This window comes from Cavia porcellus, unplaced genomic scaffold, assembly GCF_034190915.1.
Source record: "Cavia porcellus strain 051 isolate PalLab524CR breed Dunkin Hartley unplaced genomic scaffold, mCavPor4.1 scaffold_18, whole genome shotgun sequence".
In the NCBI taxonomy this organism is placed as follows: Eukaryota; Metazoa; Chordata; class Mammalia; order Rodentia; family Caviidae; genus Cavia; species Cavia porcellus.
In genome coordinates, this window is record NW_026947501.1 from 26932736 (window position 1) to 26947370 (window position 14635).

The following is a 14635-nucleotide window of genomic DNA, read 5'->3' on the forward strand; positions in this document are numbered from 1 at the left end:
TTGTCTCCAATAAAGTGTACGTACACTAGGAGCTGGTAACACCAAAGGCCAATGGTGCTGAAAGCCACCAGTCACTCAGACCATTAGCACTGAAATTGACTAGCAGCAGAGGACTACAGGGAGCAATAGAAAATTGCTAGGAGCTCCCATCTCCAGTGCCCAGAAACGTCCCCCAGGTTGGCTTGCTCTGAGCAGCAAGGAAGGTAGCTAACATTGACAGAGCTGATAGCCACAAGCATTGAAAGCGGTTTACACTGAACGAACTACCCTTTGCCAATTTGTGATTGTTGTAAGAACTGAGCAAGAACCCTCAGCTGATTAGTAATACATATCTTAGAACCCCAGATGGGGATCCTCACCTCCAGAGCCCCGAAGGAGAAGACAGACAACACTAATCGGCAGATTCAAAATCCAGACCATGTCTGATTTCCATCTTGCAGCTAAGAATCCACACTAGCTGGTGACAACTGGACTTGAATTCAGGCCTCGGGGACTTTCCTGACTGGCACTCTACCTTCACAACAGCTTACTGGTCATCTGAACACTACACCCATTTACAATCAACAAAGTAGGAAGTGTTCTCACTGCCTTTTTATAGATGAAGTATGAAAAGGTTAACCAATTACCCAAGATTACAAAGTCAGGATGAAGTCCCCACTTTACAAGTAGATTCTTCAAGGGCTTTACAAACGATATCATTACCAAACGCTAACTAAATAAATTGGTGCCGCTTCTCTAATGATCTGTTTCTTGTTCACCTATTCTCCAGCATAACTGCTTCCCTCCCTCCCTCTTGCTCTCCATGGCTAGCGGGTCCAGGAAGGGCAAACCAGAGTTCTCTTAGGCTACTTTGCCTGCTTCCTTCTTCCTCCTGCCTGCCTCACACAGTTTGGCAAGTTCATGTTTCCTGCTGGCTCAGGGTTATGGTTGTAGGATGATAATAAAGCCAGGAAGAAATTCCCAGTAGGTCACTTAGCCTTGGAAGAAACAGGGGGTCTTCCATCTGTCTTCTGTTAGGAAAAAGTAGAAACACAGATAGAGCTCTTAGCCACCTAGAGTGGTACTGAGGGCTGAACCTGGGACCTTCTCACTGAAATATATGCCCGATCTTTTTTTTTTTTTTTTTTTTTTTTGAGATTATGACCTTGCTAAGTTGCTAAATTGTTCAGTCTGGGTTTGAAGTTGCTACCCTCCTGACTTGACCTCCTACAATGTGAGATTACAGGCATGTACCAGAGGCCCACTAGTCTGAACCATTTTGTAATGGTAGAAAAAAAAGGAGTTTGGGGAGGGGGACACATTTAAATATGTCAAAAGTCATTTGGAAAGGGTTCCCAGTGGCAAGACTAAAGCCATTTCAACCACAAAATAATCCACAATAGTATTAGATTCTAATCCATAAAATTTTTTCTTGCAGTACTAGAGGTTGAACCCAGGGCTTTGTGCATGCTAGGCAGATGCTCTACCACTGAACTACAAACCCCAGTTTTATTCTTTAACAAAATAAATATTCTTCAATCTGTAGTGATTTTTTTTTTTGTATTTTTACCAGTAGCAGGGATCAAACTCATGACCACAGGCTTGCAAGGCAGGCGTTTATGCCACTGAGCTAAATCCCCAGCCCCTACAGTGATTTTTAATAATTGAATGAACATATAAGGTAAATAGATGAGAAGAGAAAAAATTCCACCTTACAGAATTCTAAATGACATATGTCGGTATTGTCCCTTCCAAGAGGTATGAACTGGACTCACTGAGTCACTTTCAAGTAATAGACTATGAAGAATAGTACTTTTGAGTCAGCTGTGGTGACACACCTATAACCCCAGATATTCAGAAGGCTGAGGCAGGACAATTTCAATTCAAGGCCAGTGGGGGTACCTAGCAGACCCTGTCTCAAAAACAAAATGAGAAGTACTGAGGATATAGCTCAGTGGTAGAATGCAAGCCTAAAGTGTATGACACCTTATGTGCAATCCCCAGACCAAAGGAAAAAAGAAAGTACTTTTATAATGACAAAACCTGGCAGACACCACCATAAAGTAATCCAGATCTTCATCACCAGTAACTTTATGTATTTATTTTTGTACCAGGGATCGAACTCATGACCTCACACTTGCCAAGCAGGCCCTTATGCCACTGAGCTAAACTTCCAGCGCCACCAGTAATGTTTTGTTTTGTTGAGATTAGGGTCTTGTTATGTAGCTCAAGCTGGCCTTAAACTCACTATATATCCCTGGCTGGCCTCAAACTCCTGGCAACCCTCCTGCTTCAGCCTGCTGAGTGCTGGGACTAAAGGCGTGTGCCAATATATCTGGCCTGAAGATCTTAATGTTAAAACAGAAACACTTAGTCTGATGGAATATAATAGGTAGACCTCTTGGAATCATAGACATGGTCAAGGACTTTCCGAACAGAACCCCAACTGCACATGAAATAACATCAAGAATCAACAAATGGGATCATATTGCATTAAAAAGCTCTGTACAACTAAGAAAACAACCAACGAAGTGAAGAGACAACCTACAAAATGGGGAAAACATTTGCCAGCTAGGACGGAGGATTTAGCTCAGCAGCTTCAGCACCTGCCTGGCAAGCATGAGGTCGTGAGAAACAGACACACTCAGAAGAAATACAATGGCCAATATAAAGAAAGGAAAAAATGTTCAATATAATCTGGTCAGTAGAGAAATGCAAATTAAAACAGTACTGAAAACATCTTACTCCAGCAAAAATGACTGTCATCAAGAAACTGAATAATAGGGCTGGGGGTTTAGCTCAGCAGCATAAGTGCCTGCCAGGCAAGCATAAGGTCATGAGTTCGATTCTCAGTACCAAAAAGAAGAAGAGGAGGGAGAGGGGAGTTGGAGGGAAGGGGGAGGAGGAGGAGGAGGAGGAGGAAGAAGAAGAAAAAGAAATTGAATAATAACAAATTCTAGAGAAGCTGGTGGGAGGGCTTCTATATTGTTGGCAGGAATAAACTAGTACAATCATTATGGAAATCAATATGGAGTCTTCAAAAAATAAAAGTAAAAGTCCATTCAACCCAGCTATTCCCCTTCTAGATATCTTCTCAAAGTTAAAGACATTATATCACATCAACACATGCATATCCATGTTTGCAACAGCACAGTTCATAAATAGCTAAATCTCAGAAGTAGCCTGCAAGTCCATTGACAGATGAATGGATGAAGAAAGCGTAATATTTATACACAATAGAGCACTGTTATGCCATAAAGAAGGATAACCTTGAGTCCTTGGTAAGAAAATAGGTTTGCCTTAAGTGAACTAACTCAGACATGAAGCTTAAATGTCACATGGTTCCTCTTATGTGAGAAACCCAAACTATAACTAAAGATGGAAGTAAAAGATAGTTTGTAGGAAGCAGGGAAATACATCTTTTGCAAAAGAGAAGAGAGCTACAAGATGGAGAGAGGGGAAGGGATGGGGGATAAAAGAATTAAGATGTGTCATGCACATGTACCGACTTCCCGTGAGGAACGGAATCATCATGTACTGCAAACATGTACTACTAAAGAACTGAAAATGAAGAAAATGGTTTAAGAAAGGAGCGAGCCAAACATGGTGGTGCACACCTATAATCCCAGCACTCAGGAGGCTGAGGCAGGAGGATTTCCGTAAGTTTAAGGCCAGCGTGGACTGCAGAGTGAGTTAAAGCCAGCCTGAACTACTCAGCAGGACCCTGTCTCAAACAAATTTTTTTTCTAAAAAGGACCAAAAATGATAATCCAAAAAGAGGGCAAAGAAGGGAGAGATATCAGTGCTCACATACTCATTTTTAATGGAGGCATGGATGGAAAGTCAATAGATATTGGTGGTGCATGAAGTCATCATTAAAATCTTCTTCAGCCAGGCATGGTGGCAAAGACCTGTAATCCCAGCACTCGAGAGGCTGAGGCAGGAGGGTTACCATGAATTCAAGGCCACCTGGGCTACAAAAGCAATTTCAAGACCAACCTACACTGCATAGTGAGATATCTGTCTCAAAAAAATTTTTTGGAGGGGTTGAGGGCTTAGCTCAGTGGCATAAACGCCTGCCTGGAAAGTATGAGGTTATGAGTGAGATCCCCAGTACAAAAAAAAAAATTGTCGGGGCTGGGGATTTGGCTCAGCGGCATAAGTGCCTGCCTTGCAAGCAGGCAGTTGTGAGTTCGATCCCTGGTACCGATAAAAACAAAAAAGACAAAAAAAAAAATGAAAAAAAAAATTATCTTCCGAGGGCAGATTCTGGTAAATCAGAAGTTGGCCCATTTGTTTCTTCTGGGCCTAGGTGTAACTTGATGAGGAAAGCAGCCCTGAGGGCTGGTGTGAAAGCACAGACTAAAGAACTTAAATTTCTTTGTGAGTTTCATGTTTCCCCAAGTCATTCAGCAATCCAGAAGAAAGAGCAGACAGGACCAATCAGAAGGCCCAGAAAGTCAACAAAACTGCAAAAGGCATGTATATTTCAGCATTACTTATATTAGTACATTACTGACATGGTCTGTATGATATCCTGTGAAATTTATTATACCTTCTTTCATGGCCAGTGTAAATGTCCATCTGGTACTTTAAAATAATTTATACTCTCTGTTGGGTGTAGAGCTCTGTTATACCTAATAGGACATATTTATCAATTTTATTGTTTAGATCTTCATTATCCCTATTTCTTTGCTCTCATAACTTGTAAGAGGAGTCACCTTGGAATTACACAGATTTAAGGACATTTATTTAAAAATAAATAAATAGCCAGGTATGGTGGTGCACACCTGTAATCCCAGCATTCAGGAGGCTGAAACAGGAGAATCTTTCCAAGTTTGAGAGCGGCCCGAACTACACAGTGAGACTCTGCTTCAAAAATGAAACAAGGCAAAACAGACAAACATAAATCAAACAAGTATAGTATTCCCTCTTTTTTTTTTTTTTTTTTTTCTTTTTTTTTTTTCTTGTCTTTTTCCTTTTTATCGGTACCGGGGATGGAACTCACGACTGCCTGCTTACAAGCCAGGCGCTTATGCCGCTGAGCTAAATCCCCAGCCCCAGGTACAGTATTCTCTTAAACCAGGCAAGTTAATATGATATCTAGGAATTTACTCTTTGTAAAAATTCACCCAATTCTTCCAAGCACTTTGAATAAAGATGTTGATTTCTGCATGACTTAAAAGAGTAAAATGCTTGAGGCTGAGCCTAAATATCTATTAATAGAGATGAGAAATGGTGCCTCCCAGAAAAGGGCGAGAGCCCTGTAGGTGGCAGAGGGGAAGCAAGCTGTCACTTTGGCTTCCCAGCCTCACAGCTGGGCTCCCCGCCAGGGGCCCTATGCTCAGGCTCCCCAAGGCAGCCAAGCTACTCTGACCAAGAAGCATCTTGGGTGATTTCAGTTTTATTTTGACAAAAATAAAGTCTTCAGCCAATGAGGCAAATAGTAAAGATCCAGCCAACATCTTACAAAATCAAAAGATTTGAGGGGAGTTAAAAGAATTAAGATAGGTTATGTACCAACTCCCCACGGTGAATGTAATCATTATGTATTGGAACCACGTACTAATAAAAATTTTAAAAGACTAAAAGATTTAAAACAAGAAGGTCTGCACCTTTTAAATTGTTGAGGATGGAGGGAGAAAACTATTTGTGGGTGATCCCCTTTCACTCATTTCCGGATTCCACAAAGGTGTGGCAGACACGCACTGTCTCTCAGACAGCTCACTATGAGGAAAGGAACTCTCATGGTGGAGACAGAAATTACATACAAAAGCTACAAAATATGGAACTACAAGCATCAGTAATCACGGAGAAGGGAGCGCACGGGACTGTGGGAGATGTAGTTCAGGTGACTCAATTTCATTTGGAGATGGGGGAAAGTTTCCCTGAGGAAACTGCGTAGGGCAAGACAGAGAAAACTGAGAGGCAGAAAGAAAGCAATCCTGGAAGAGTTTGTGTGGAGTGGGAAGGACTTGTTCAAAGACCAGAGGTAGAGGAGAGCAGGAACATTTACGACAGGGAAATATTCAGTAGATTGGAGCCAGTAGAAGAAACAGGAGCCACCATTCCTCAGGCTCCGGGAGCGGGTGGAGCCTTGAAGACTCAGGATTTTCCATTAGAGGCAATTCAAAGTCCTTTGAGGATTGAGAGATGCTTATTTTTCAAAAATATAATTCAGACCTGGCAGTTTCTGCAGCTACGAAGGAATGATTGAAAAATATGGTGAAATATGGTTTAAAAAATTTTTTTAAAGAAACATTGCCATTAATCCCCCTCAAAATACTCCTGCCTTACAAATACAAATACATGTATCCCATCATTCATGCCACTTTTTGAAGCAGTTATGAAATTCTGTTTGTGTTGTCATGGTTACCTTGTTGTCCTGAATCAATTAAAACATTTCCCTTTCATTGGTCATTTTCAATTTGGGGAAGAGCCAGAAGTCTCATGGTGGCAGATTCCATGAATACGGTGGCCAAGGACACACTGTAATGTTCTTTCAAGCCTACCTTTCTGTTAGATGGCACTCAGCAGCTGAATTTTCCAGTCTTTTGGTTTTGGTGTTTTGGGGTTTTTTTGGTACTGGGGACTGGACTCACGACCTTGGGGCTTGCCAGCAGGTGCTTATGCCTGAGCTAAATCCCCAGCCCTTTCTGTATTTTATTTTTCTCACACCTGTAACAACACTGCAATTTAAGGACACTGCAATTCAGCCAAAGACTTCGGGTAAGCCTAGTAGCTTCCACATGTGCTGTAGTGAGCATTTAAAGAGATCCATGTGCTCACGTTCCATCCGCAGAGAGCAGCTTTCCCCTTGCACAGCTGAGACTGACATAGGGGAGCGAAGTTCCCAACCTACTGTATGTCTGGTACAAGTTCGTGTTCTCTAAAATCAAAGAATGGATTTTAGGAACAGTGGAGGTTAAGAGCGGAAATATTTATTGAGAGAAAAAAAGTTTCTGTCTGAGAAAGAAACAGAAAGGGTCCCGAGTGGGTTGCCAAAGACTCTGTCTTTTCTAGGGATTTTTATAGAGTAAAACCATGAGGTGAGATGGGTCTAAAGTGGGGAAAACTGAGAACTCAAAAGGAAGACAAGTTTAATTGTTCAGGTAAAATTGACCAGATCAGAGACAAATGGGGAAGTGAGTCACATTGAGCATTCTTACAGATCAGTGACTCTTCAAGTAGGGGACTGAGATGGAGACTCCTGGCTTCTCAAGGTGATCCATACCTAATCTCTGATGTTTATACTTAGAGTATGGTTGCATTTGTTTTCCCTTCTGTCCTGAGACCTGGCCCACAGCAAGAGGTGTGTGTCTCCTCCAAGGTCACCAGACATTTTGTCCTCTGTGCCTGCCTATAATATTTCTAACTAACCCAGCTGCCTGTGACAAGACCACCGAATACTCACAACCTCCTTCAGGAGAAGAAGGTGGTGGTCCTGGAACTGCAGGTGGTGTCAGTACATGGTCAAGTAGAAAATAGTGAGGGTGGATATGAGGGACTCACAGTCTCCAAATAGTCCAGAAAGATCAGAGGCTTGACAAGACAGAATGAATGCCTCATTCATGGGCAGGGGCTTTTGAGCCAGAAAACGTGTAGATGACACAAAATGAAATCAGATACTCCAGAACTAATTCCTCTGTCCTCTTTCAAGATCTCTCAAAAAGCAGACAGTAACGGGGCATGGCGATCCACGCCTATAATTCCAGCACTGTAGTAGGCTGAGGCAGAAGGATCATGAGCTTGAGTCTAAGATGGGCAATTTAGCAAAACCCTGTCTCAAAAAGAAAAGAAAAGAAAAGAAAGAAAGAAAAGAGAAGAAAAAATAGGGTTGTAACTCAATTCTAAGAGCACACTTTTAATCCCCTTTACTACCAAAAAATAAGAAGCACATAGTTATAATCCAGTTTGGTAAGAAAGATGTCACATCGGTTCAGAGTGACTGGACCACATGTCCTCAGACACAGATGCACATCTGGTTGCTGAAGCTCCAATATGCAGTGTAAAGTTGGGTCACAAACCTGTAGGAGACAGGCAGATATCACAGAAGAGCAGGCCAGTCTGCAGACAGTAAAGTGTGCTGGGCCACTGGCCCTCAAATCCAGATGACAACGGCTGCACTGATGGGAAGATGTGTGCTGCCTACATTTCCAGTTAGACAACAAGACCATAAATCCAGATTGCACCGTAAAATTTTTAGATTTTTATATGTTTGCAACTAATTAAAATAATTATAAAAACTGGGCAAGATGGCACATGCCCATAATCCTGGCATTCTGTTAAGTTGAGGAAGGAGGATAGCAAGTTGGCCATCCCAGCTTGTACAATTTAGCCACTTAGTGAGACCCTGTCTGAAAATTTAAATATATATATAGAAATGTTGCAGGCAGCTGTGTGAGAAATACTATAGGCAGTGAGACAGGGCTAGGTCCTCCATGGAGCCAGCGCAGACTCCTGGCAACTTTCCGGAGACTGACACCTCCTGCTGTGGGCAAGACCTCAAGACAAAAGACCAAACAAATGCACCCATATCCTGAGGACTGCTCTTCTAATTAGTTCCCTATCACACAGAGGAAGGTTGGAGTCACCATCCCATACCCTTAGGGAAGATTCATGGCTCCTTAAGAATGCTTGCTTTCTACGCAACTCACTTCCCCATTTGTCCCTAATTAATCAATTTTACCTGAACCATTAATCTTATTGGTTAACCATAGTTCTGTCCCACCTCTGCTTTGTGAGTTCCCAGTCTTCCCCCACCTTGAACTGGTCTCCCACCGTGATTTTGCTCTATAAAAGTCCCTAAAAAAGACAAGAGTCCTTGGCAACCAGCTCAGGACCCCTTCTGTCTCTCTTCAGACAGAAGCTTTCTTTCTCTCAATAAATATATTCTACTCTTAACCTCCATTGTTCCTAAAATTCATTCATCGATTTTAGAAAACACGAACTCGCAGACATAGTAGGTCAGGAGTTTCACTCCTCTAGATCAGAAACAGGCTCAGTGTAAAGGTCTCTTGATTCAGTCTCAGTACTAAATACAATTAGATAGATAGATAGATAGATAGATCAAATATGTTTTCTTACTGTTCTGCAGACCAGAATCTGGTGTTAGTTTCCGGGGAGGACAGTCAGGGTGTGGTGGGGCTGGTCTTACTGAAGGCTCTGAGGAAAACCTGTTTCCTTGCCTTTAATAGGCCACCAGCATTCCTTTGTTTATGACCTTTTCCTGCAGCCTCCTGATTCCCATCACTTTGTGGTCAAAGCTCTCTCTGCCTTCCACTATAAAGGCATTTGTGATTACATTTAGGGATCACCTACCCAGACAATCCAGAATAATTTCTGAAGGAACCAGACCACTGCCGTCTTAGTCAGATCACAGGCCACAGCCATTTTAAGCCTTCCCCTCTCTTAAAACTCATGATCTTTAAGTTCTTTTTCCTCAAAATAGACCACTCCAGGCTGACAAAGCCCAGTCAGCACCACCTTAGGAAAAGCCAACACAAGCAGAATGACCCAGTGACCCCGGCCTCAAAAACACTCCCACTCAAAGAGGGCTACAACTTCCTCTTGTAACCCTACAGTAAACCCCCATAGAGATTTACTAAGAGACTGCACCATTCTGGACCTGCCAACGATCCCTCTCAGGTTTTAACACCAATTAAACTTGTCCACTATTGTGGAGGTCAATTCCTTTTTCTTGATTCTTTTAATTCTCAGTCTTTTCCCTAACAATTTTCCCCATCTCACTTGGCCACACTTACAAATTCCTTTTGCCATCTAAAGATTACATTCACAAACCAGGTCTGGCTGTGCACACCTGTAATCCCAGCTATTCAGAAAGTGGTGGCAGAAAGATTACAAATGCTAGGTTGCCCTGGGCAACCTAGAACCTATCCTAGAAAGTAAAAAGCACTGGAGATGTAGCTCACTTCTTTGCTATGTGCAAGGCCCTGGGTTTCATCACTTGTACCTATTAGGTCTGAGAAGAAGGGAGAGGAGAGGATGGGAAGAGGGGAAAGAGGTCCGTGGAAGGAGTGGAGTGGACTGCAGTGAAAGTAGTGGGCGGCGGTGGCTTTATTTCGGGAATGCGGGGAGAGACACGCCCCACCCCCACCCCCACCCCCGCCCCACCCCGGGCGCAGCATCTCCACTGCACCCGGGCTGTGGTTATTCCGGAAACACGGGGAGAGGAGACTGGCGCACTGGCCGCTGGAATCTGGCGATCTCTCTCTCGGACAACGTGGCGTGGGGGAATATAAATAGCCTAAGCTTAGGGCAGTGCCCTAAGGCCATTAGAGATGCACAGGTATTTCATTGGCACACCGCCAGAAACAGGTTTCTAGGGATGGGGGTTAGGGTTACAGGCAAGTCTATAGGGGCGGGGGAGGCAGCGGCTGCGGCTTTTTCCTGGTTAAAGTGTCCGGTCTGGGCCAGCAACTCTTTCAGTACCAAACTCCCCCTCCAAAAAAGAGTCAAGTTTGCAGAAACCAGGATCTGAATAGTTTTGGGGGCCATTATTTGGCTGATCACAGGAATAAGTCCTAGTTCTCAAATATGAACATGCTGCTAAAGGTAATGAAACAACCTGACTTTGGTGGACTGTTGACCGAGGTGTGGCTACTTACAACACGTCAAAGAAAGACGGCACTGTCTCTGCTATTAGCTCCTTGTTAGACATAGGAACAGCAAGATAGATTCCCCCCAACTGGAATAATAAAATAAACTCAAAACATTTCAATACTAGCTAAGCACAGTGATGTACACCTGTAATCCCAGAACATGGGAGGCTGAGAAGAGAGGATTACATTGAGTTTGAGGGCAGCCTACACTACATAGTGAGTTCTGAAAGCAAGGCTCCATCAAAAAAAAATTCAATACTCTATGCTATGAGTCTATGAACCTTCTCTTCTTGAACAGGTTTATTGATATTTAATGTGTATACTATAAATTATACTCATTGTAAATATGCAACATTTCAACTATTTTCTCTCTCTCTTTTTTTTTTTTTTTTTTTTTTTTCTTTTTTGTCTTTTTGATACAGGGTCTCACTATGCAGTTCAGGTTGGCTTTAAGGTCACTTTGTAGCCCAGGTTGGTCTCAAACTCAAAAAGATCCTCCTGCCTCCCTCCCAAGTGCTGGGATTACAGGTGTGCACCACCACGCCTGGCTCAACTACTTTCAAATAAATGTATAGGTTTGTGCAATAATCAAAAAAATCCAGATTCAGAAGATAGCCACCGTGCCCAAAATTTCATTTTTGCTCATCTCTAGTTACCTTCTGTCCCAACATCTAGCTCAGGCAACCACCAATCTACTTTCTCTCTATAGAGATTTGCTCTTTCTGTATAATTCATGTAAATGAGGTCAAGCAGTATACATCCTTTTGTGTGTGGCGTGCACTTAATGTGATTTGGTAAAAAAACAAAATGAAACAAAAAACACATGGTGAATGCTGCCACATGTCATTCAGTGGAAAGACAGGGACCCTCACTACAAGAAGTAGCAGACGGAATCTTAGTCACAGACTATGACAGGCTGCAACTTGTTCAGTGCAGTCAATCATTTGTGAGCTACTGCTGGGTATATTTTATTTTATTTCAAATTTTTTTTTTATTTTGAAGAGGATAAAATAGAATAAAACCAATCAAAACAAACCAGTGTAAGAGATACAGAACTTGTAAACATTACAAAATCAACAATAGAGTCTGCTGTGGTGGCTCACATCTGTAATCCCAGCACTCTGGAGGCTGAGGCTAAGGATCATAGCAAGTTCAAAACCAGTCTGGGCTACAAAGTGAGTTCAAGGCCAGCCTGAACTGCATAGTGAGACACTGTCTCAAAAAAAAAAATTTCAATGTCATTGGAGTTTTTAAATTGTGCTGCTTTGACTTGTGCTAGCTTGTTAACAAATATTATGGGAGGTAAAAGTTGATTCTATGAGACCAGTGGTTAGGACATCAAGGCAGCCATGACAGTGCAAACAAAGACACGTGACAAGAACTGTTGGGCATGATGGTGCACACCTGTAATCCCAGAATTTGAGAGGCTGAGGCAGGAGCATCACTGCAAATCTGAGGCAGGCCTGGGATACAAAATGAGTTCAAGGCCAGCCTGAACTGCATAGCCAAACCCTGTCTCAAAAATTAAAAAAAAAAAAAAAGAGAGCGAGAGACCAAGAACAATGGGATAAATGTGGTTGAAGTAAGGTGGGGTGTTAGAAGCAAGGGGGAGGGTTAATGGCAATGTGTCTTTTTCAATAATAAATTGGGGGGCAGTGGGTACCAGGAACCAAACTCAGGACCTTGCACTTGCCAGGTACGCTTTGTGCCACTGAGCTATATCCCAGCCCATAAAAATTTTAATTTATACATTTTATTTATCCACTAATTTGTTGGACATTAAGATATTTTGTTTGGCACTATCATGAATAATGCTACTATGAATATTCATGTACTAGTTTTAAGTGGACATATATGTTTGTTTCTTTTGGCTAGATAGCTAGGAATGGAATTGTTGAGCTGAAAATTAAGTTTATGATTTAACTTGTGTATGTGTATGCTGGAGATCAAACCCAGAGCCTTGCATATGATAGGCAAGTGCTCTGTACCAAGAACATCCTCAGCCCTATTTTTAACTTGGAAGAAAACTGCCAAACTGTTCTTCAAAGTGGCTGTATATTTTATGTTCTCATCAGAAAATATGAGAGATCTGATTTCTCCACATTCTTGCCAACCCTGTATTAAATATCTTTTTCCCATTGACTTGCTTTGGCACCTTTGCCAAAAATAAATTAACCTTACATATAAGGGTTTACTTCTGAAATTTCAATTCTATTTCATTGATCTATGTAACTGTCATTATGGGTATCACATTGTTTTTGCTTACTGTGGCATCGCAGTAAGTTTTACCTAAACAAGTCCCAGTTCAGAGTCTATGAAGCAAAAGCAAATTCTTACCTCCATCCGATGATCTCAGTGGAAGCCTTCCAATCGACATGGTAAAATGAAACTCCCAACCTACTAGATGTCTGGTACGAGTTTGTGTTCTCCAAAATTGAGAAATGAATTTTAGGAACAACAGTGGTTAAGAACAGAACATATTATTGAGAGAAAGAAAGTTTCTATCTGAGAGAGAGAGACACACACAGAAGTGGTCCCGAGTGGGTTGTCCCGTAGTAAGTTTTAAAATCGGAAAATGTAAGTCCTCCAGTTTTTGTTTTATTGGGGTTGGTACTGAAGATTAAACTCAGAAAGCACTGAGCTACCTCCCCAGTCCTTATAAAGTTTTATTTTGAGACCAGTGTCTTAGTCATTTTCCTTGTTGTTTGGACACAATACCCAACACCCACAGCTTAAACAAGGAGAGATTTATTTTGACTCGCAGTTACAGTCCCTGCTTGGCTGACTCCAAAGTGGAAATGGCACAGTAGAAAGGCCTGGGGGGGGAAAACTGCTCACATGACAGTATTCAGGAACAAGAGAGAAGGAAGGAACTGGGGAGGGATAGGTACCATTCCAAGTCACGCCCCCGTGATCTGCCTCTTCCCTGAAGGGCTCCACCTCTCAACAATACACTCTGCCTCTGAAGTCACCAGGGGATGAATTCACATGTGAGTTCAGCATCCGTGATCCAGCCACCCTTTAAATCCCTGAGCACATGAGAATTCCGAGGAACACTCCAAATCCAAACCATTTTACCTTGCCACAAAAGACCCATGTGCACACTTCCTTTTTTACTTTGTTTTCAATAGCACATGTTTGCAGGACATGACAATTATCTTCATTCATAGTGGGAAGTTGGAATATGTACATTATATATCTTAATTTTTTGCATCCCCATAATCTTCCTTCCCTCCATCTATTGGTTCTTGTACATCTCTGTGCTTGTTTGTTTTGATTTTTTGAGACAGTGTTATGGTTTGTGTTTGGATGGCCCGCTCAAGCATCATGCAATCCTGGATGCAGCTGAGTCTGGTGTTCATGACTAGTTTGTTGTCTAGCACTGGGATTGATGGTGTGAATGCTACACCTACCCAGAAGCGGAGCCGGCAGACAGTGTGAGGGCAGGGAAGAAAGTACGTCTTGCCACTTTTGCTCAGTTTATGCTTGCTGTTTGTGGTGGCCATGAATAGCTGCCCCACAATGCCACCTTGCCACTTGGAGCCAGCTGAATATGGACTGAAATCCCCAAAACTGTAAGAAATAAAGCTTCCATTGCTTCTTTTTGGAGGTCAGGTATTTTGTCTCAACAATGAGAGGAAAGTAACTAAGACAGACAGGATCTCACTATGTAGTTCAGGCTGACCTTGAAGTCTGGTGTAGCCCAAGCTGGTCTCAAAATCACAGTGACCCTATTGTCTCAGGCTCCTGAGTGCTGGGCTTACAGATGTGCACCACCATGCCATGCTTCTTGTGGATCTCTTTATGCCAAATGCACTTCGTCCAACTCTATTTATGCCAAATGTGTTTAATGCAACCAAAATCCTAACAGTTCCAGCATTGCTGAAAAATCCAACTCCAAAGGCTCCTCTGAAACTAAAGGAAAACTCTTAGATGCTCTTATAAAAATAAAAAAGCAAATTGAATACTTCTGACATACAATGCCGCAGAGTAAACATTCCCTTTCCAAAAAAAGAGAACTAGGTAGACAGAAA